Genomic DNA, 21,888 nt, shown 5'->3' on the forward strand with positions numbered 1-21,888 from the left:
CCAAGCTCCACCCTGCCTCCAACCTTCCCCCCACGCTATTCCCACTAGCTGATGTGCTCCCTCCTCCCCTGGTGAAACTCCCATTCATCTTCAGGTTGCAACCAGCTTTTCACCTCCACAGAGAGACCTTCCCTGACTTCACCTCCACAGAGAGACCTTCCCTGACTACTCCTCTCTCCCCTCAGTCCAGTTGGGTCCTTCTGCTTAGTACCTCTGAAATCACCCTGTAGGTTTCCTTCATACCTGCAACTGTAAAGGTGTGTATGTGTGTGGTTAATTAAGCCTCCCTCCCTAAACTGGGCTCTACCAGGTAGAGATGGGTCTATCTTGCTCGCTGCTGATTGCTGTCACCTAACACAGCATTTGGCACAAAGGAGGCACTCAATAAATTTGTTGAATGAGCCAGTGGATGGATGGATGGATGGGTGGGTGGGTGGATAAATAAAAGATGAATGGATGGATGGATGGATGGATGGATGGATGGATGGATGGATGAATGAATGGGTGGATTGATGAATGGATGGATCAATGAATTGATGGATCAATGAATGGAAAAACAGGCATGCAAGTGAGCAAAGAGTGGTACAAGCTGTGTGCCTGGACGTGTGTGTACAAGGAGGGGTGAGGGCCATATCCTGAAAGCTCAAGCACACCTCGAGTTGGGGATGGCACTGTTCACACCACTCACCCTCTTGTACAAGCACCTCCTTCACATCAGCAAGAGATTGAAGTACAGTCACTGACTCGGCCACTTGGGGCTGCACGTCTGAAGCTGCTGAGAGAAACTGGCAGGGGCAGCCAGACAAGACTCAGCTCTCAGCCTGACCTTGAATGAAACTGTTCTCTTGATCAATTTGAATGATTTAGATTACAGCAGAGCTGATTATACAGATGTCTTAGAGATACAGCAGCAGAGGCCAGACCCAAGTCATTTCCTAGAAGAAGCAAAAAAAAAGAAAGTTTAAATTCAGCACCTTCCCCCTCAAAGAGACCTCCTGGAATCCTAGACTATTTTTCATATTTCTATTAAAATACAGAAAGATGGGGCACCTGGGTAGCTTAGTCGGTTAAGTGTCCAACTCGTGATTTTGGCTCAGGTCATGGTCTTGTGGTTTGGTTCGTGAGTTGGAGCCTCACATTAGGCTCTGCGCCATCTCCTCTGCCCCTCACCCGCTCATGCACGATCTCTGTCTCTCAAAAATAAATAAAATATACAGAAAGGTACACCCATCTATTATGAGTATATAGCTCGAGGAATTTTCACAGGGTGAATCCAATTGTGAATTGGTGGTGGATCCTGACCACCACCCAGTTCAGGAAGCAACATGATTGGCATCCCAGAAGCCCCTCCTTGGGCCCCCCTTCCAGTCACTGTCACCCCCAGACGTAACCACTGTCCTAACATATAACAGCATAGATTAGTCTTGTCTATCTTTGCATTTTACATGAATGGAATAATTAACTTTGCACTTACTGTGTCTAATTTCCTTTCCTCACTTGCCATCACATGGGATTTTGTTGTTGTGTGCAGCTCTAGATGATTCATTTTCATTGCTATCTAATGTATTCACCTTAAAAATATAACTGTCAGGGGCGCCTGCGTGGCTCAGTTGGTTAAGCGTCTGACTTGAGCTCCGGTCACGATCTCACAGTTTGTGAGTTCGAGCCCTGCATCTCGCTCTGTGCTGGCAGCTCAGAGCCTGGAGCCTGCTTCACATTCTTTGTCTCTGTCCCTTTCTGCCCCTCCCCTGCTCGCTCTCTCTCTCTCTCTCTCTCTCTCTCTCTCTCTCTGTCTGTCTCTCTCAAAAATACATAGAGGTGCCTGGGTGGCTCAGTGGGTTGAACGTCCGACTTTGGCTGAGGTCATGGTCTCACCATTTGTGAGTTAGAGCCCCATATCGGACTCTGTGCTGACAGCTCAGAGTCTGGAGCCTGCTTAGGATTCTGTGTCTCCCTCTCTCTCTGCCCCTCCCCTGCTCATGCTCTGTCTTTCTCTCAAAGGCAAATAAACATTAAAATTTTTTTCAAATAAATAAACATTAAAAATAAATAAATAAAACTGTCAGAGAGGCGCCTGGGTGGCTCAGTCAGTTAAGCATCCGACTTCAGCTCAGGTCATGTACTCACAGTTCGTGAGTTCGAGCCCTGCAACAGCTCAGAGCCTGGAGCCTGCTTCAGAATCTGTGTCTCTCTTCCTGCCCCTCCCCCAGTCAGTCACACACACACACTCTCTCTCTCTCAAAAATAAATAAATATTAAATAAAGAAATAAATAAAACTGGCAGCGGGGCATCTGGGTGGCTTGGTTGGTTAAGCATCTGACTCTTGGTTTTGACTCAGGTCATGATTTCATGGTTTGTGGGTTCAGGCCCCACATTGGGATTCTCTCTATCTCCCTTTCTCTATGCCCCTCCCCTGCTTACGTGCATGCTCTGTCTGTCTCAAAATAAGTAAATAAGGATTAAATAAAATAAGACTGCCAGTTGTTTAACCAGCAAAAATGGATTTATTCAGGAATAGCAGAGAATTACATTTCAGGACACGCGAACTGAGGCACAAACAGCAAACAAAGGAGACGAAGGCTTTTTTACAGAGGAACGGGAGAGTTGGAAGGCACTGTTATAAATAAAAAGTCCATGGGAGTAAACTGGGAGTTGGAAATATGATGGCTTTTCATTGGCTGAGTTGTGACAGTCCCCAGGCTGTTAGGAGGCAAGAAGAAAATCCTTCCTCCTCCTAGGGTAGCAAAGTATAGGCTTCTAACTGGGGAATGCAAGGTACATCTTTTCCTGTCGGGGTCTGCAATTGACCATGAATGGTAGGACATAGGAATGCCCCTTTCTGGCCTCCTGACTCCATTTTATTTTATTATTTTATTTTTCAAAAAATGTTTTATTTCTGAGAAAGAGAGAGAGAGAGCATGAGCAGGGGAGGATCAGAGAGAGGGAGACACAGAATCTGAAACAGGCTCCAGGCTCTGAGCTGTCAGCACAGAGCCCGACATGGGGCTCGAACCCACAAACCGCGAGATCATGACCTGAGCCGAAGTTGGACGCTCAACCGACTGAGCCACCCAGGTGCCCCTCCTGACTCCATTTTAAATGAGCTTTCCTTTTGATCAATTTTCGCAAGTGTTCCAGGCGTGAATAAACCACAATTTATTTCCCCATTTTACTCTTGATAGGCATTCAGATGGTTTCAGGTTTGGAGCCTTTATAGAGCTGCTATGAACATCTTTGTACATACCTTCGGTTGTACATGTGCATGCATCTCAATACAAGTGATTTGGTTTTCATTTTCTATTTCTCAGGATGTATAAACATAAAAATGTTTTTGGGGCGCCTGGGTGGCTCAGTCGGTTAAGCGTCCGACTTTGTCTCAGGTCATGATCTCACGGTTCGTGGGTTCGAGCCCCGCGTCGGGCTCTGTGCTGACAACTAGCTCAGAGCCAGGAGCCGGCTTCAGATTCTGTATCTCCCTCTCTCTCTGACCCTCCCCTGCTTGCGCAGTCTCTCTCTCTCTCTCTCTCTCTCTCTCTCAGAAATAAAGCCTTTAATAAAAAAAATGTTTTATAATGCGAAAAAAGCTAATTACAATTTCTACAATGAACATGTGCTTTTGTGTGTGTGAGAGAGAGGGCACATGTGAGTGAGGACAGAGAGGGAGAGAGAGAATCCCACAAGGAGCAGAGAGAGAAAGTGAGAGAGAAGCAGGGCTCACCCGAAGTGGGGCTCAAGCTCATGAACCGTGAGATCATGACCTGAGTCAAAGTCAGATGCTCAACCACCTGAGCCACCCAGGTGCCCAAATATGTGTTTATAATCAGAAAAAAATTAAGAATTATTTTTTAATGTTTCTTTTTGAGAGAGAGCATGAGCCAGGGAGGGGCAGAGAGAGAAAGGGGGATGGGATCTGATGCAGGCTCTGTGCTGTCAGCTTGGAGCCCGAGGCGGGGCTCAAGCCCATGAGCCGTGAGATCATGACCTGAGCCGAAGTCGGAGGCTCAACCGACTGAGCCACCCAGGCGCCCCTTTCAGCTTCTTTCTGAATGTCACTTGACGCATGTCCTTCTGGGCAGACCTGTTTCCTCTGCTTCTCTTTGAGCAAAGTGAAATGTGGCACCCGGTCGGTCCCAGAGAGAAGTGGGTGGGAAGCTGTGAATCCCAACAGCAAGCCCATGAGACGGTAGCCTGACTGGCCCAGCCAAGAATCCGTCAACTGTCGCTGGAGGGCAGGGCCCCGTGTGAGAGCACAGACTCCAGTGGAGCTGGGAGCTGGGAACAGGAGGCCTGCGCCCTCGTCTTGATGTCACTTCAAGAAACTTCCTGTGGATTTGAGCCTTGGTCCTCTTCTGTTTGCTTCCCTTCATCCAGTTTTTTTACAGCTCTTCATGTTGATGTTTAAGTTTGCTTTTCTGTGGGTATTCTCAGAAGCTTCCAAGAACACGGAGATGTGGGAAAGATGACATGTCCAGTAAACAAGGGAGAGTCCTGAAATAAATTAGGGAAGCTTATGAGCTGTGGGATTTGAAAAAGACATACCCTTTTGACCTTAGACCGAATTCGTGGTCTGGGCTACAGGACCAGTTAAGCGTTCAAGCTAGAATAGAATGTTACTTCCCTTTAGAGACTCGGGAACGAGTCCCATGTTCCTTTTTAAAATTTTTTTTCAAATGTTTACTCATTCTTAAGAGACAGAGAGTGGGGGAGGAGCAGAGAGAGAGGGAGACACAGAATCTGAAACAGGCTCCAGGCTCTGAGCTAGCTGTCAGCACAGAGCCCGATGTGGGGCTCGAACGCACAAACTGCCCAGAGCTGAAGCCAGACGCTTAACCGACTGAGCCACCCAGGCACCCCCATAAACACCCATCTTAAGGTTGTGTCTACACAGATTGGTTCCCCATTGGTTGACAGGGACAATGTAGGCTGTCAGCTCTTCATACAACCCTCTGTGTAGGTGCTTTGGTTAATTGTGTGGGGGTGGGAGAAGAATACAGAAAGCTCATGGAGCTTTGCAACTTTGCAGCTGGCCAGGTCTGAGTTTACATCGTCTACCATTCACTAACTAGCTGGGTGACTTTAGGGCAGTTACTTAACCTCCCTGGGCATGTGTGAAATGGGGGTTAATAATACAGTGCTACAGACTTGCTGTGACAATTAAATGAGATGGTATATCCAAAGTATCTGGTCAAGGGATGCCTGGGTGGCTCGGTATGTTAAGCGTACAGCTCTTGGTTTCTGCTCAGGTCAGGATCTCACGGTTCGTGAGTTCAAGCCCGACATCAGATTTCACACTGACAGTGCCGAGCCCACTTGGGATTCTCTCCCTCTCTCTCTGCCCCTCCCCTTCTCACTCTCTCTCTCTCTCTCAAAATAAATAAATAAATTTAAACACATTTAAAAAATATCTGGTCTGTTGTTCAGGCTTTGTGAACGGTAGCAATTCATCTTTAAGAGTTCCTAGAGTATGGGACGCCCGGGTGGCTTAGTCGGTTAAGCGTCTGACTTTCGCTTAGGTCATGACCTCGCAGTTCGTGGGTTCGAGCCCCGCATCGGGCTCTGTGCTGACTGCCAGCTCAGAGCCTGGAGCCTGTTTCAGAGTTTGCATCTCCCTCTCTCTCTGACCCTCCCCTGTTCACGCTGTCTCTCTCTATCCTAGGAATAAAAAAAAAAAAAAAAAGAGTTCCTAGAGTAAACCTGTAACATAGTTTTTTTTTCTTTCTTTTTCTTTCCTCCCTTCCTTCCTTTTTCCTTTCCTTTCCTTTCCTTCCCTTCCCTTCCCTTCCCTTTCTTCCTTCCTTCCCTCCTTCTTCCCTCCCTCCCTCCCTCCTTCCCTCCTTCCTCCTCTTCTTTCCTTCTTTTCCTTCCTTTGCTTCCTTCTTTGTTTTGGATGGATTGGGGAAGAGATGGACAGCTTCTGTATCAGAAGGCAGTTAACAGAAATCTCACACTGGTGTAGATATTTAGGACCAAACTGAAAACTAAAAATTGAAAGCGAATGGATAATAAATAAACTGCTATAAACTTTATGGAGGAAGTGGAAGTCTGGAGCCTAGGATTCTTAGGAAACAGTAAAGGGTCCCAAGAAGATGAGGACGTTCATCTCCAAATAGGAAATATCAAGAGTAACATTCACTCATTCAACAAATATTTATAGAACATCTACATGTGTCAAACAGTATGCTGGTTGCTGGGGATACAGCAGTGAGTAGGCTAGGCACGGACACTGCACTGAGAGATCTCACAGTCTAGTCCAGTAGCCACACACACACACACACACACACACACACACACCTGCAAGTTTCTAGATATAATACTTGTGTGCAACACATACTCATATTTTTATGTTATTCTATCTCATTAAAAATTTATTTCAGGGACACCTGGGTGTATCAGTCAGTTAAGCGTTCGACTTCTGGTAAGGTCATGATCCTGCGGTTCGTGAGTTCGAGCCCCACGTTGTGCTCTGCGCTGACAGAGCCTTGAGCCTGCCTCAGATTCTGTATCTCCCTCTCTCTGCCCCTCCCTTGCTTGTGCTCTGTCTCTCTCACTCACAAAATTAAACATTAAAAAAAATGTTAAATATATACTTCGTAACCTATTAATAGGTTGCATCTACAGTTTGGAAAACAGTGATCTAGTCAGAGAAATAGACACATAGACAATTAAATATCGTACAGTGTTATAAGCGCAATGACAGAGAAGGATTCCTAGGGGCCAAGGGAAGTATTGTGAACTCATGTATTAAAGAAGTTTTTTTTTTTTTTAATTTTTTTTTTAATGTTTTTATTTTATTTCTAGGAGAGAAAGAGAGACAGCGTGAGCAGGGGAGGGTCAGAGAGAGAGGGAGTCACAGACTGAAACAGGCTCCAGGCTCTGAGCTGGCAGTCAGCACAGGGCCCGACGCGGGGCTCGAACCCACGAACCGCGAGATCATGACCTAAGCGAAAGTCGGACGCTTAACCGACTAAGCCACCCAGGCGCCCCAAGAAGTTTTTTTTTTTAATGTTTATTCATTTTTTTGAGAGAGAGAGAGAGACGGGACATGAGTAAGGGAGGGGCAGAGAGAGAAGGAGACACAGAATCCGAAGCAGGCTCCAGACTCTGAGCTGTCAGCACAGAGACCGACACGGGGCTCGAACTCACCCACCGTGAGATCATGACCTGAGCTGAAGTCGAAGTTAGAGGACTAACTGACTGAGCCACCCAGGCGCCCCTGAATTCATATATTTTAAATTAAAAGGTCTGGTTAAGGTGATGCCAGAAGAGTACATGTCCCTCGTGTGAGATGCATTTTTTATCTTTTTTATTCTCATGTTTTCATTTTTTATCTTTTAACCTCCAGAGTGACATTCCTATGTTTGTAAAACACCTATAACCATGTATTTAGTATGTCATTTGTGGATCCCAGACTGGTAACATTTTATACAAATAAAAGCTGTGTGCTTTAAAAGCTTTTCACTGACATTTTGAAGAACACTAGGGATAGTATATTTCTTCATTATCTACTGCTGGGTAACAAAGCATCCCAACACTTAATGATCTAAAACAAACATTTTGAGGGGCGCCTGGGTGGCTTAGTCGGTTGAGCGTCCGACTTTCGCTTAGGTCCTGATCTCGCGGTTTGTGGGTTCGAGCCCCGTGTCGGGCTCTGGGCTGACTGCCAGCTCAGAGCCTGGAGCCTGTTTCAGTCTGTGACTCCCTCTCTCTCTGACCCTCCCCTGCTCACACTGTCTCTCTCTCTCTCTCTCCTAGAAATAAATAAAACATTTTTAAAAAAATTAAAAAAATAAAACAAACATTTTGTTTCCATCATCATTTTGTGGGTCAGGACCTTGGACAGGCCTTGGCTGGCTATTGGGGGCAACAGGGGCTGGAGAAGGTGCTCCCAGTATGGCTTCTTCAGTTCCATCGAGAAGGAAAAATTTTCCCCTACCCCTCAAAGTCCTGGCTGGTCTAAGAATTGTCTTGACTTTAATGATGTGTGTATGGGGAATCCACATAAACATGAGAGATTCCAAAGACAGGCAAAACGAGGTAGAGTGTCATCCTGAAGTAAGGACAAGAGGGTTAGGGGCCTGGGACTTCAAAGGCAAGGAAAGCAAGTCACAAGAAGATAGAAAGGAGTACATGTTTGGTAAACAAACCTTTGCTGGGCCACTTAGAAGCAATAGGACATAGAATTGGATGAAACAGGCCTTGCTAGGAGCTTCCTTGTCTACTGCGCTTAGCTCACATTATAATGTAGTTTTCTAGGGTTCCCGGCCGGCTCCATTGGTTAAGCGTCCAACTTCTGCTCAGGTCATGATCTCACGGTCTGTGGGTTCGAGCCCCGCATTGGGCTCTGTGCTGACGGCTCGGAGCCTGGAACCTGTTTTGGATTCTGTGTCTCCCTCTCTCTCTGCCCCTCCCCTGCTCACGCTCTCTGTCTCAAAAAAAATTAACATTAAAAAAATTGTATATAATGTAGTTTTCTATGGTGTGAGCTCTCTTCCTGGAGCAGGTTCCTCATCATCCAAATTCTTTTAGGCAGTTGGAGGGAGGGTCGAAGTTTCTTCCTGACTCTTTTGGGCCTTAATTGCTTTCAGCCTGAAATAATCCGCACGTGAAAGTGGCACATCTTGGGGTGATTGTTCTGAACCCCTACGCTCACACGCTGAGCTCCTTGGTCTGTTTCTCTGCACGTGGGATCTCATTTTCCAGGGCCTCTCCTTGTAGCTCATGCTGCTCCCAGCATGGTGATCTCAGGCTGGTTGATGGCTTGCCTGGCACCTGGCTTGACTGAACATTCCAAGAAATAGGAACTGGAAGTTGTCTCCAGTTTCTTGTGACCTGAGCCCTGAAACGGGCAGCAGGAGCGTGGTCATGGCCATACAGACTGTGCAGTCACACAGGGCCCTGCTCTTGCCATCTTGAAATTCTTTACAAAAAGAAAAATTCTATTTTCTAAAAATTTTTTAAGCAATTTTTTATTTTTGAGAAAGAGAGAGACAGAGCACAAGCAGCGGAGGGGCAGAGAGAGAAGGAGACACAGGATCCGAAGCAGGCTCCAGGCTCCCAGCTGTCAGCACAGAGCCTGACACAGGACTCGAACTCTCGAAACTGTGAGATCATGACCTGAGCCGAAGTCAGAGGCTTAACCGACTGAGCCACCCAGGTGCCCCCAAAATATTCTATTTTTTTAAGTTTATTTACTTGTTTTAGTGATCTCTATACCCAACATGGGGCTTGAACTCATGACTCTGAGATCAAGAGTCGCACACTCTATGGACTGAGTCAGGCAAGCGCCCCACCATCTTGAAATTCTTTTTTTTTTTAATGTTTTATTTATTTCTGAGAGAGAGAGAGAGAGACAGTATGAGCATGGGAGGGTCAGAGAGGGAGATACAGAATGTGAAGCAAGCTCCAGGCTGTGAGCTAGCTGTCAGCACAGAGCCTGATATGGGGCTCGAACCCACGAACTGTGAGATCATGAGCTGAGCTGAAGTCAGATGCTTAACTGACTGAGCCACCCAGGCACCCTTTTTTTTTTAACATTCATTTATTTTTAAGAGACAGAGAGACACAGACCATGAGCAGGGGAGGGGCAGAGAGAGAGGGACACACAGAATCCGAAGCAGGCTCCAGGCTCTGAGCTGTCAGCACAGAGCCCGATGTGGGGCACGAACCCATGAACTGCGAGATCATGACCTGAGCCGAGGTCGGATGCTTAACCGACTAAGCCACCCAGGCGCCCCTTGAAATTCTTAATACATGTTTAGAAGGGATCCTACATTTTCATTTTGGGCTCTGCCCAGTATATCTCTTTTGCTGTACTTTATTTGCCTAAAAGTTACAGAGCCCACGTGGATACAGAACTCAGCACCAGGAAGGGTATATCAGAGAACTCATGGTCACCTTTAACCCGTCACTGCACGGTGTAAGAGAGGGGACAGTGTACTAGAAACAAGGAGCCTGAGGTCTAGGGACACCCACCTGGCTCAGTCAGAAAAGCCTGTGACTCTTATTAACTCAGAATCATGCGTTTGAACCCCACATTGGGTGTAGAGATTCCTTAAATCAACAAACTTAAAAAGAAGGAGAAATCTGAGGTCCGGTTAGTAGTGGGTCTGCTACCAACAACCGCTTCAGCTTTTGGGACTTCGGTTTCCTTCCACTTAAAATGAGGAAACTGGTGGGGCGCCTGGGTGGCTTAGTCAGTTGAGCTTCCGACTTTCGCTTAGGTCATGATCTCGCGGTTCGTGGGTTCGAGCCCCGCGTCAGGCTCTGTGCTGACTGCCAGCTCAGAGCCTGGAGCCTATTTCAGAGTCTGTATCTCCCTCTCTCTCTGACCCTCCCCTGCTCACGCTGTCTCTCTCTCTCTCTCCTAGAAATAAATAAAAATATTTTTTAAAAAATGAGGAAACTGGTTCAAAAGTCATGAACCTCTTGTGCTACATTTGTAACTCTCTCTCTCCATGTACATCTGATTTGGTATACATTTGAAAAAATGTTTCCACCGGGCTCACCAAGGGGAGAAGGACATGGGAACGGAAGGCAAATGAGCTACAAAGAAAAAGATTATTAGATTAATCAGTAGGGCTGTGGATCTAAATTCAAGGTTACCCGTCTCCAACTTCCACTTGTTCCTTCCACAAACATGCACTGCAGGGGATGAGGCAGCCCCACAGGGCTGGGTGCTGGGTGCTGGGCCGCAGTGGTGGGCCACATCACAGGCCCCCGTCTTCAGGGGCCCACAGCCTACGGGGGTGGGGGAGCAGGCAAGGTTGCAGACAGTTACAGCGTCTAATGCTAAGTGCTGTGTGCGGAAAGCATTAGGTCCTGTCCTGATGGGGGAGGGGCTGAAGAAGAGCCAGCTGAACCCTGGAGGCGGAGGAAGAGTTAGGTCTGGGGGTGGTGTGTGGCGCATTCGCATTCTATGCAGAAGGAAGAGACTGTGCCCGGTTGGGGGAAAGCTGGGAGACTTTATGGAACTGAAAGTCACTCTGTGTGGAGGAAGTGCAGCAAGGGGACGTATTCGGTGGGTGGTGGCAGGAGAGGGTGCTGACTGAAGGAGTGATGAGGGAATGAGGCTGAAGGCAGAAGCTGGGGTCAGATCGTGGGGAGCCTCGGAGCCTTAAGAGGGAGTTTGGAGGGTTTGAAACATTGGACAGTGAGTCTCTCTGATTTGGGTGGAAGGAAGCACCAGGGTTATTGTGTGGACTGCTGAGATCACACTGGTTGGAAGTACGGCTGGGTAGCTAGGAGTAGACTGGTAGGAGGCTGTGGTTTGTGGTCTGGGTGAGAAATGATGTGACAGCAGTAAGGCAGAGGCAGTGGAGATGGCGTGAAATGGACAGATAAGCGAGATTTAGTATAAGCAACGAGACTTGTGGTTGCGTGAAGAGGAGGGAGAAGAGGGGGAGTGGCAAGGTCATCCCCAAGTTCCCAGTTTGAGCAACAGGGTGGATGGTGGTATCATTTACTGAGGGAAAGACCATGAGAGTAGTTTCTTTGGTGGAAAAGTGGAGGGACCAAGGGTCCAGTTTGGTTATGTGCAGTAAAACCTTGGTTTGTGAGCGTAATTCATTCTGGAAACACGATTGTAATCCAAAGCCACTTGTATATCAAAGTGAATTTCAAGAACCATTGGCTCAGTTGCGATCATCGGTGTTCCTACTCGCATTCTAAGACATCGCCCGTTTATCAAGTTAAATTGTATTAGAAATGGTTGCTCATCTTGCGGAACACTCGCAGAACAAGGTTGTACTGCATTTAGCGTGGGATGGCTGTGAGACTCCTGGGTGAAGAAATCCAATAGAGAGTTGGGTTGTGGATATGCAAGTCAAAAGAGAACTGGAGGAGGCTGTGGGTTAGGGGAGGGGGTTTGTTTTGACCTAGGAGTGACAGCTCATCTGCAAAATGATGTGAAGAGCACAGAAGAGAAGAGAAGGTAGGAAGACAGAGGGGTCAATGGGAATAGCCAATGGACCAAAGCTCCTGAGGGCTGGGGAGGGATGGGTCCTCGCAGGTCTAGGGATTTGTCTTACAGAGGAGGAAAGCTTAGGAATTAAGAGTTCAGCCTCTTGGAGATGGGTGATGGGTACTAAGGAAGGTACTTGTTGTAATGAGCACTGGGTATTGTATGTTATTAATGAATCACTAGATTCTACTCCTGAAACCAATATTGCACTGTATGTTAACTAAAATTTAAATATAAAAATTTAAAATCTAGTTTGATATAAAAAAAAAGAGTTCAGCCTCTTGGGTGGGGGTATGGGTGAAATAAGTAAAGGGATTAAAAGCACACTTATCTTTAAAAAAAATAAGAAAGTAGGGGTGCCTGGATGGCTCAGTCGGTTAAGCGTCCAACTTTGGCTCAGGTCATGATCTCACGGTTCATGAGTTGGAGCCCCGCTGTCAGCACAGATCCTCTGTCTCCCTCTCTCTCTGCCCTCCCCACCCCCGTCTCTCAAAAAATAAACATTTTTTGGGGGCGCCTGGGTGGCTCAGTCGGTTAAGCGCCCGACTTCGGCACAGGTCATGATCTCACAGTTCGTGGGTTCGAGCCCTGCATCAGGCTCTATGCTGACAGCTCAGAGCCTGGAGCCTGCTTCAGATTCTGTGTCTCCCTTTCTCTCTGACCCTCCCCTGCTCACGCCGTCTCTCTCTTTCTCTCTCTCTCTCTCTCTGTCAGAAATAAATAAAACATTAAAAAATTTTAAAAAAACATTTTTTTAAAAAGAAAGAAAATAATTTATATAAAAAAGTACACTTATCTTGATGAGCACTGAGTAATGTATAGAACTGTTGAATCACTCTATTGTACACCTGAAATTAATATAACACCGCATGTTATATTGGAACTAATAGAAATTAATTTGGAATATTAAATTCCATATTATTTGGAATATTAAATTATAGAATTTAATTCCAAAGAGCTCAGGGCCGCCTGGCTGGTTCAGTCGGTAGAGCACGCAACTCTTGGTCTCGGGGTTGTGAGTTTGAGCCCCATGCTGCAGGGAAAGGTACTTAAAAACAGAAAAAAGTTCAGACTCTGGCATCTGGTTCAAACACTTGGTTCATCACCTTCTACCTGTGAGACCTTTGGCTGTTGCCTCAACTTTAAACTGCGAAAATTATGAGAACCTCCAAAGTTTGGCCCAATAATTACAGGCAATACTGTGTGCAACAGGCTTCCCATGGTGCTTGGCTCATAGGTCATGCTGCCTAAATGGTAGGTGTCGTTGTTATAACAGGAGCAGCAGAGGGAAAGCAATAGATGCACGTGCAAGTCAGGCCATAGGTTTGGTTGCAGGAAGCTGAACAAATTCTTTTTAGACATTTTATATTTTTTTGATGAAATAAAAGGTGCGGTTATCAATGGGGGGCTACGTGCAAATGTCTCTGGGACTAGAAAAGCCACTTTTTTTTTAAATTTTACTGTTTTATTTATTTTTGAGTGACAGAGAGAGTCAGAGCATGAGCATGGGAGCGGCAGCGAGAGAGGAAGACACAGAATCCGAAGCAGGCTCCAGGCTCCAAGCTGTCAGCACAGAGTCCAATACTGGGCTCGAACCCAAAACCATGAGATCATGACCTGAGCTGAAGTCAGATGCTTAACCGACCGAGCCACCCAGGCGCCCCAAGATTTGCTTTTATTTATTTATTTATTTATTTATTTATTTATAATCTTTATTTATTTTTGAGAGTGAGACAGAGAGAGACAGAGTGTGAGCAGGGGAGAGGCAGACACAGAATCTGAAACAGGCTCCAGGTCTGAGCTGTCAGCACAGAGCCTGAGGCGGGGGCTTGAGCCCATGAACAGTGAGCTCATGACCTGAGCCGAAGTCGGATGCTTAACTGACTGAGCCACCCACGCACCCCGATTTGCTTTTAAATTAAAGTAAAAATGGAAATAGCAGAGTGACTTCTGTTTTTGTAGCCTAGTACTGAAACTTGTACTCAGTACAAGTCACAAGTATTTGTGACTGATTTTGTTCCTGATCTAGTTTCCTTTTTTAAAAGGTTTTTAAAAAACGTTTTATTTATTAAAAAAATAAATAAAATAAAATGTTTTATTTATTTCTGAAAGAGAGAGAGAGAGTAGGGGAGCGTCAGAGAGAGAGGGAGACACAGAATCTGAAACAGGCTCCAGGCTCTGAGCTGGCTGTCAGCACAGAGCCCGACGCGGGGCTCGAACCCATGAACCGTGAGATCATGACCTGAGCCGAAGTCAGACACTCAACCGACTGAGTCACCTAGGCGCCCCTAGTTTCCATTTTTTTTAAACAGTTTATTTTATTTTGTAAGTAATCTCTACACCCAACATGAGGCTCAAACTTACAACCCCGAGATCAAGAGTCATGTGCTCCTCTGACTGAGCCAGCCAGGCGCCCCTGATCTAGTTTCTTTTTTAGAGAACAATTTTAGATATAACAAAAGGTTGAGAAGATAATACGGATTACTTAAAGTTCACAATTTATTTGGCTTTTCTTAGTTTTCACCTAATATCCTTTTTCTGTTCTATGGTCCCATCCACTTTGCATGTAGTTGTTATGCCACCTTAGGCTCTTCTTGGCTATGATAGTAGCTTGGATTTTCCTTTTTGATGACCTTGGCAATTTTGGGTACTGGTCAAATTTTTGTAGGATGCTCCTCTATTGAATTATTTGGTATTTTCCTCATGATTAGAATGGGGTTATAGATTTGGGGGAGGAAGATCAAAGAAATAAAGTGCCATTCTTATCAGATCGTGTCAAGGGTACATACCATCAACATGATTTATCGCCTTTGATGTTGACCTTGATCACCTAGCTAATGTAGTGTTGGTCAGGCCTCTCCACCTAAAGTTATTTTCCCTTCTTCCCACCTGTACTCTTTGGAAGGAAGTCACAATGTGCAGCAGTCTCTTAAGGAGCGGGGAATTGTATTTCCTGCACTTTAAGGGAAGAATGTCCCCATAAATTATTTGGAATTATTCTCCCTGGGACATCTGTCTCTTCTTTCCTATTTATTTATTTAATCATTTCTTTATATCAAAATGGAGTTATGGATATTTCTTTTATACTTTGTGTTATAATCCAATACCTTCCCAGCCCTAGAATCAGCTATTTCTCCAAGGAAACAAGGTACCTTGGCTTTTTTTTTTTTTTTTAATTGGGGAATGCTATTAGAACCCAAGATCTGGCCACTAGTTATTTTCCATGTGAATAAACTTTAATCTGATCACAAACCTGTCATCTTGAGGTAACATAGTTGGGGTTTTTTTTAAGTTTATTTATTTATTTTGAGAGAGAGAAGAACACAGGAGCAGGGGAGGGGCAGAGAGAGAGAGGGAGAGAGAAAATCCCAAGCAGGCTCCACGCTGTTTCTGTGGAGCCCGACTCAGGGCTCGAACCCACGAACCGTGAGATCATAACCTGAGCCCAAACCAAGAGTCAGACGCTTAAGAGACTGAGCCACCCGGGCGCCCCGATATAGCTGCTTTTTGTATCAGTCAGTGTTCAACAAGAGAAGCAACACCAATATCTATGAAGAGATTTATCATGAGGAACTGACTTCCACGATGGTGAGGTCTGACAGGCAAGTTGGGAACCCACAGGGCAGGCCTTCAGAGGGGCACAGCGGACCTCACCAGCAGGGACCGTCCACAGGCAGAATATCTTTCCTCAGGGGAGCTTCAACCCTGCAATACCGAATTACTGAGGAGTACTCCCATATGAACTAAAGCTTGTAGACTGTTACATATTCAGAACAGAGGTTTTTGTTTATTTATTTATTTATTTATTTATTTATTTTTATTGTAGAGAGGCAGTGTGGGGGAGGGGAGAATATTAAGCAGGGTCCACTTTGAGTGTGGAGCCCAACGCGGGGCTGGATCCCACGACCCTGGGATCATGGCCTGAGCTGAAATCAAGACCCTAAGATTAGGAGTTGCATTTTCTACCAAATGAGCCAGCCGGGTGCCCCTCGACTGTTACATATTCAGGACGCACCATAAACGTCTCCCCCTTCTTCACCTGAACTAGTAACTACTTTAATCTGGTTGGAATCACCCAGGGCCCCCAGTGTGAACATCATTTATCATACTGAGCTGAGCTCACAGGGGTGCTTCAAGAGCCTCTGAAGCCTGGATTACTCCCTTCCCTCCAAGCCCACGAACCTCATTTCTCTAGGTCATTTAGTTCCTGCGACGACTGTCTTTTAAAGTTTGTTGGTTAGTAATCTCTACACCCAATGTGGTGCCTGAACTCAGGACCCCAAGGTCAAGAGTCAAACACTTTCCCAACTGAGCCAGCCAGGCACTCCCCCCCCCCCCCCGTCAGCTTTCTGTTTATAGACTTCCTCCTCCATGCCTTTTTGAATTTTTAAAAAATGTTTATTTATTTTTGAGAGAGAGACAGAGTGTGAGCAGGGGAGGGGCAAGAGAGAGAGGGAGACACAGAATCTGAAGCAGGCTCCAGGCTCTGAGCTGTCAGCACAGAGTCCAACGTGGGGCTCGAACTCACACACCGTGAGATGACCTGAGCCGCAGTCGGATGCCCAATCGACTGAGCCGACCGGGTGCCCCTCCTCCTTGCCTTTTTGAAGGCTGCCGTTTCTCAATGTCATCAGCCTGACTCCCCTACACGCGACCTGCAACAACTTTGCTGGGTGAGGAAGCTGAAAGCCAAGCGTACACAGGTTGCTGTGGGAACAAATGTTGATCCCACAGGTCTCTCTTTGTCCTGAGGTTGAGGTCTATAGAGTTTATGTCAAATACGAAATAGATTGACTAAAAGCATCATACAAAATGAATGTTCCTATTTCTGTCCTGGGTGCTGGGGATACAGGAATAAATAAGAGTTGATATGTTTCTTTCATTATTTATTCAATAACTCTGTGTGTGAGTGTGTGTGTGTGTGTGTGTGTGTGTGTGTGTGTGTGTGTGTGTGTGTTATGTACAAGGGAAAGCTTATAAGGCTAACAGTTGACCTTTCGGCAGAAAGTTTGCAAGCCAGGAGGTGGTGTGATAGGTTGACGGTGCTGAAAGGGAAAAACCTACAACCAAGAATTCTCTACCCTGCAAGGTCGTCATTCAGAATTAAAGGAGAGATAGAGTTTCTAAGACGGACAGAAGTTAAAGGAGTTCATCACCACTGAGCCAGTCTTCCAGCACGTGTTAAAGGGACTTCTTTAAGTGGAAAAGGAAAGGATATAACTAGAAGTAAGAAAATTACGGGAAAAAAATTTCACTGGTAAAGGTAAACATCACTTATGTATGAATATTAAAAGACAAAAGTAATATAATTAAGTACATCTAAAAAATTAATTCAGGGAGGGGCAGCTGGGTGGCTCAGTTGGCTAAGCATCTGACTCTTCATTTTGGCTCAGGTGATGAACTCGTGGTTTGTGGGATCGACTCCCGAGTTGGGCTCTACATTGACAGCATGAAGCCTGCTTAGTATCCTCTCTCTCCCTCTCTCTCTCTGTCCCTCCTCTGGTCTTTCACTCAAAATGAATAAATAAACATGAAAAATTTTTTAAATTAATTCAAGGATTCACAAAATAAAAAGATGCAAAATATGACATCATCTACCTAAAACATGGAGAGGGAGGAGTAAAAATGTAGTGCTTTTAGAATGTGTTTGAACATGGGGCGCCTGGGTGGCTCAGTTGGTTAAGTGTCCGACTTCGGCTCAGGTCATGATCTCACAACCTTTGTGGGTTCAAGCCCCGCATCAGGCTCTGTGCTGACAGCCAGCTCAGAGCCTGGAGCCTGTTTTAGATTCTGTATCTCTCTCTCTCTGACCCTCCCCTGCTCATGCTTGTCTCTCTCTCTTTCTTTCTCTCTCTCTCTCAGAAATAAGTAAAACATTAAAAATGTTTTTTTAAAAAGAGTGTGTTTGAACTTAAGTGATTATCAATTTAATATAGACTGCCATATACTTAGGATGTCATATATGAACCTCATGGAACCACAAATTAGAAACCTACGATAGATACACAAAAAATAAAGAGAAAGAAATAAATACTAAAGAAAGTCATCAAGCACAAGGGAAATGGAGAAAAGAAAGAAGAACAGAGAACTACAAAAACAACCAGAAAACAATGAACAAATTGGCAATAAGTACATACCCATCAATAATTTTTTTTAAGTTTACTTATTTTTGAGAGAGAAAGTGCACGAAAAATGTAGGGGCAGAGGTGGGGGGGGGGGACAATCCCAAACAGGCTCTGTACTGTCAATTCAGGGCTCGAACCTACCAACCGCGAGATCATGGCCTGAGCCAAAATCAAGAGTCAGACACTTAACTGACTAAGCCACCCAGGTGCCCCTCTCAGTAATTATTTTAAAAGTAATTAGGGGTTGGTCAGGCTCTGTGCTGACTGCCAGCTCAGAGCCTGGAGCCTGTTTCAGTCTGTGACTCCCTCTCTCTCTGACCCTCCCATGCTCACGCTGTCTCTCTCTCTCTCTCCTATAAATAAATAAAAACATTAAAAAAAATAAAAAATAAATAAATAAAAGTAATTAGGGGTTGGGCTAACCCTTCGGCTCAGGTCATGATCTCGCAGTCCGTGAGTTCAAGCCCCACATCAGGCTCTGTGCTGACAGCTGAGCCTGGAGCCTGCTTTGAATTCTGTTATTCCCTCTCTTCTCTGCCCCTCCCCTGCTCAAGCTCGCTCTCTCTCTCTCTCTCTCTGTCTCAAAAATAAAATAAACATTAAAAATTTAAAAAAAGTAATTAGGGGTTTAGGGGTGTCTGGGTGGCTCAGTCAGTTAAGCGTCTGAATTCCACTCAGGTCATGATTTCAGGGTTCATGAGTTCGAGTCCCACATTGACAGTACAATCCTCTTCTCTCTTTGCCTCTCTCTTTCTCTCAAAATGAATAAACATTAAAAAAAAAAAGTAAATGGTCTACATTTAGTCAAAAGACTAGAGTGACCGAATGTATTTTTTAAAAATCCAACCAACCCACCAAACAAAGGAAAACAAGACCCATCTATATGCCTCTTACAAGAGACTCACAACAGACTTAAAGACACACACAAACAAAAAGTGAATGAATGGAAAAATATACTCCATGTAAATGGAAGCCAAAAAAAAAAAAAAAAAAAAGGCTGGGGTAGCAATACTTGTACCAAACAAAATAGGCTTTAAAAGAAAGAGTGTAACAAGGGACAAAGAAAAGCATTACATAGTGATAAAGGGATCGATCCAACAAGACGATATAACAATTGTGTTTTGTTTTTATTTAAAAAACATTTTTAATGTTATTTATTTTTGAGAGACAGAGAGAGACAGAGTATGAGCAGGGGAGGGGCAGAGAGAGAGGGAGACACAGAATCTGAAGCAGGCTCCAGGCTCTGAGCTGCCAGCACAGAGCCCGACGCGGGGCTCGAACTCACGAGCCTTCGACCCGTGAGATCATGACCTGAGCGGAAGTCGGCTGCTTAACCGACCTAGCCACCCAGGTGTCCCGAGGATATAACAATTGTAAATATATATGTACCATACAGGGAGTGCCTAAATATATAAAGCAAATATCAACAGATATAAGGGAGAAAGTGACAGTAAAACAATAATAATGAGGTGCTTTAACACCCGTCCCCTTACATCGGTGGACAGAACATCCAGATAGAAAATCAATAAGGAGGAGCACCTGGGTAGCTCAGTCGGTTAAACCTCCGACTTTAGCCTCAGGTCATGATCTCTCTCTCTCATGATCTCATGATCTCTCTGCTCTCAGCACAGAGCCCGCTTCAGACCCTGTCTCCCTCTCTCTGCCCCTCCCCCACTAGCACTTGCTTTCTCTTAAAAAAATAAACATTAAAAAAATTAGAGGGAATAGATCTCAACATGAGAAAGGCCGTATATGGCAAACCCACACATTCAATGGTGAAAAGCTGAAAGGTTTTCCTCTAAGGTCAGGGACAAGACTAGAATGTCCATTCTTAGCACTTTTATTCAGCATGGCACTGCAAATCCTAGCTGCAGCAATCAGACCAGAAAGAGAAATAAAAGCCATCCAAATGGGTAAAGGAGTAAAATGTTCACTCTTTGCAGATGGCATGATACTATGTATGGGAAACATACATATATCTCCACTGGAAAGTAGAACTCATAAATGAACTCAGGAAAGTTGCAGGATACAAAATTACCACACAGAAATATGTTGCATTTCCATACACTGATAATGAAGTAACAAAAACAGAAACTAAGAAAACAATCCCATTTATGTTTCATCAAAAAGAATAAGATACTGGAGTGTCTGGGTGGCTCAGTGGGTTAAGCGTCCGGCTTCAGCTCAGGTCACAGTCTCTCGGTTTGTGAGTTCGAGCCCCGCATCCGGCTGTGCGCACACTTTGGATACCAATCATAAACCCATGTGTCACCTGTGGTTTTGACTGACCAGCTGTAGATTGTGGGTTACAAGGACCCTTTCCTTGGGTTCAATTAATTTGATGGAGTAGCTTGTAGAAATCAGAGAAACATTTTACTTATTAGATCCCTAGTTTATGATCAAAGGATCTAACTCAGGAAGACACAGATGGAAGAAATGTTTAGGGCAAGGCATAGGGAAGGGTTCTCGGGGGAGGGGGGCCCTACCCTCCAGAGGGCCACTTGCCTAGCACCTCCACGTGCCTCCCAGCCCAGAAGCTCTTAGAACTCCTTCCTTTTGGCTCTTTATGGGGACTTCATTACATAGCCATGGTTGATTAAATCATTGGCCTTTGGGGACTGACTCAACTGCAGGCTCTCTTTGCTTCCAGGAGGTTTGGGGGGAGGTACTGAAAGTTCCATTCCTTTGGGTAATGGGGGGGGGGGTTGGTTGCCCTGGCAACCCTCATCTCAAGGGCTTTCCAAAAGACACCTGTTTAACATAACAAGACACGATTATCACTCTTTTTAAAAAGTTTTTTAAATATTTTTTTTGTTTTATTTTTGAGAGAGAGAGAGAGAGCACAATTGGTGGAGAGGCAGAGAGAGGGAGACACAGAATGTGAAACAGGCTCCAGGCTCTGAGCTGTCAGCACAGAATCCCACATGGGGCTCAAACCCACGAACTGTGAGATCATGACCTGAGCCGAAGTTGGACCCTTAACCTACTGAGCCACCCAGGTGCCCCCCTTTATCACTCCTATCAGGACTTGTGAAGAGTTGCTCTGTGCCTGGAACACGGTCAAAGGCCAAATATATATATATATATATTTTAATTTAAGTTTATTTATTTAGAGACAGTGAGAGAGAGTGAGTGTACAAGGCAGAGAGAGAGAATCCCAAGCAGGCACTGCACTATCAGCACGGAGCCAGATGTGGGGCTCAGTCCCATGAATTGGGACATCCTGACCTGAGTTGAAATCAAGAGTTGGACGTTCTACCGACTGAGCCATCCAGGCGTCCCCAAATATATATTTATTATAAGTCACAATATCATACATAGTAACTCTGTGTTCCAACTTTTTAAGGAGCTGCCAGACTGCTTTCCAAAGTGGCTGCACCATTTAAATCCCTACCAGCAGAGAATGAGGGTTCTAATTTTTCTGCCTCCTGGTCCAATGCTTGTTACAATCTGTCTTTCTGATCATAGCCATGCTCGTGGACATCAAGTCATATCTCATTCTGGACTTCACTTGCGTTTCCCTAATGACTAATGATGTTGAACATCTTTTCAGGTGCTTGTCGGCTATTTGCATATATACCTTCTCCAGAGGAACGTCTGTTCAACTCCTTTGCTCAGTTTTTAAGCCAGGTTGTTTATATTTTTGTGGTTGCGTCATATGATTCTTTATATATTCTGGATACCGGACCCTTACAAGATGTGTGTTTGCAAATGTCTTCTGTTGTTCTGTGGGTTGTCTTTTTCCTTTGCCAATAGTTTTCCTTTGAGGCCCCATGGTCTTTAATTTTGATGAAGTCCAATTG

Source organism: Hyaena hyaena, unplaced genomic scaffold (genome assembly GCF_003009895.1).
Source record: "Hyaena hyaena isolate Hyena2069 unplaced genomic scaffold, ASM300989v1 scaffold_840, whole genome shotgun sequence".
Classification (NCBI taxonomy): domain Eukaryota; kingdom Metazoa; phylum Chordata; class Mammalia; order Carnivora; family Hyaenidae; genus Hyaena; species Hyaena hyaena.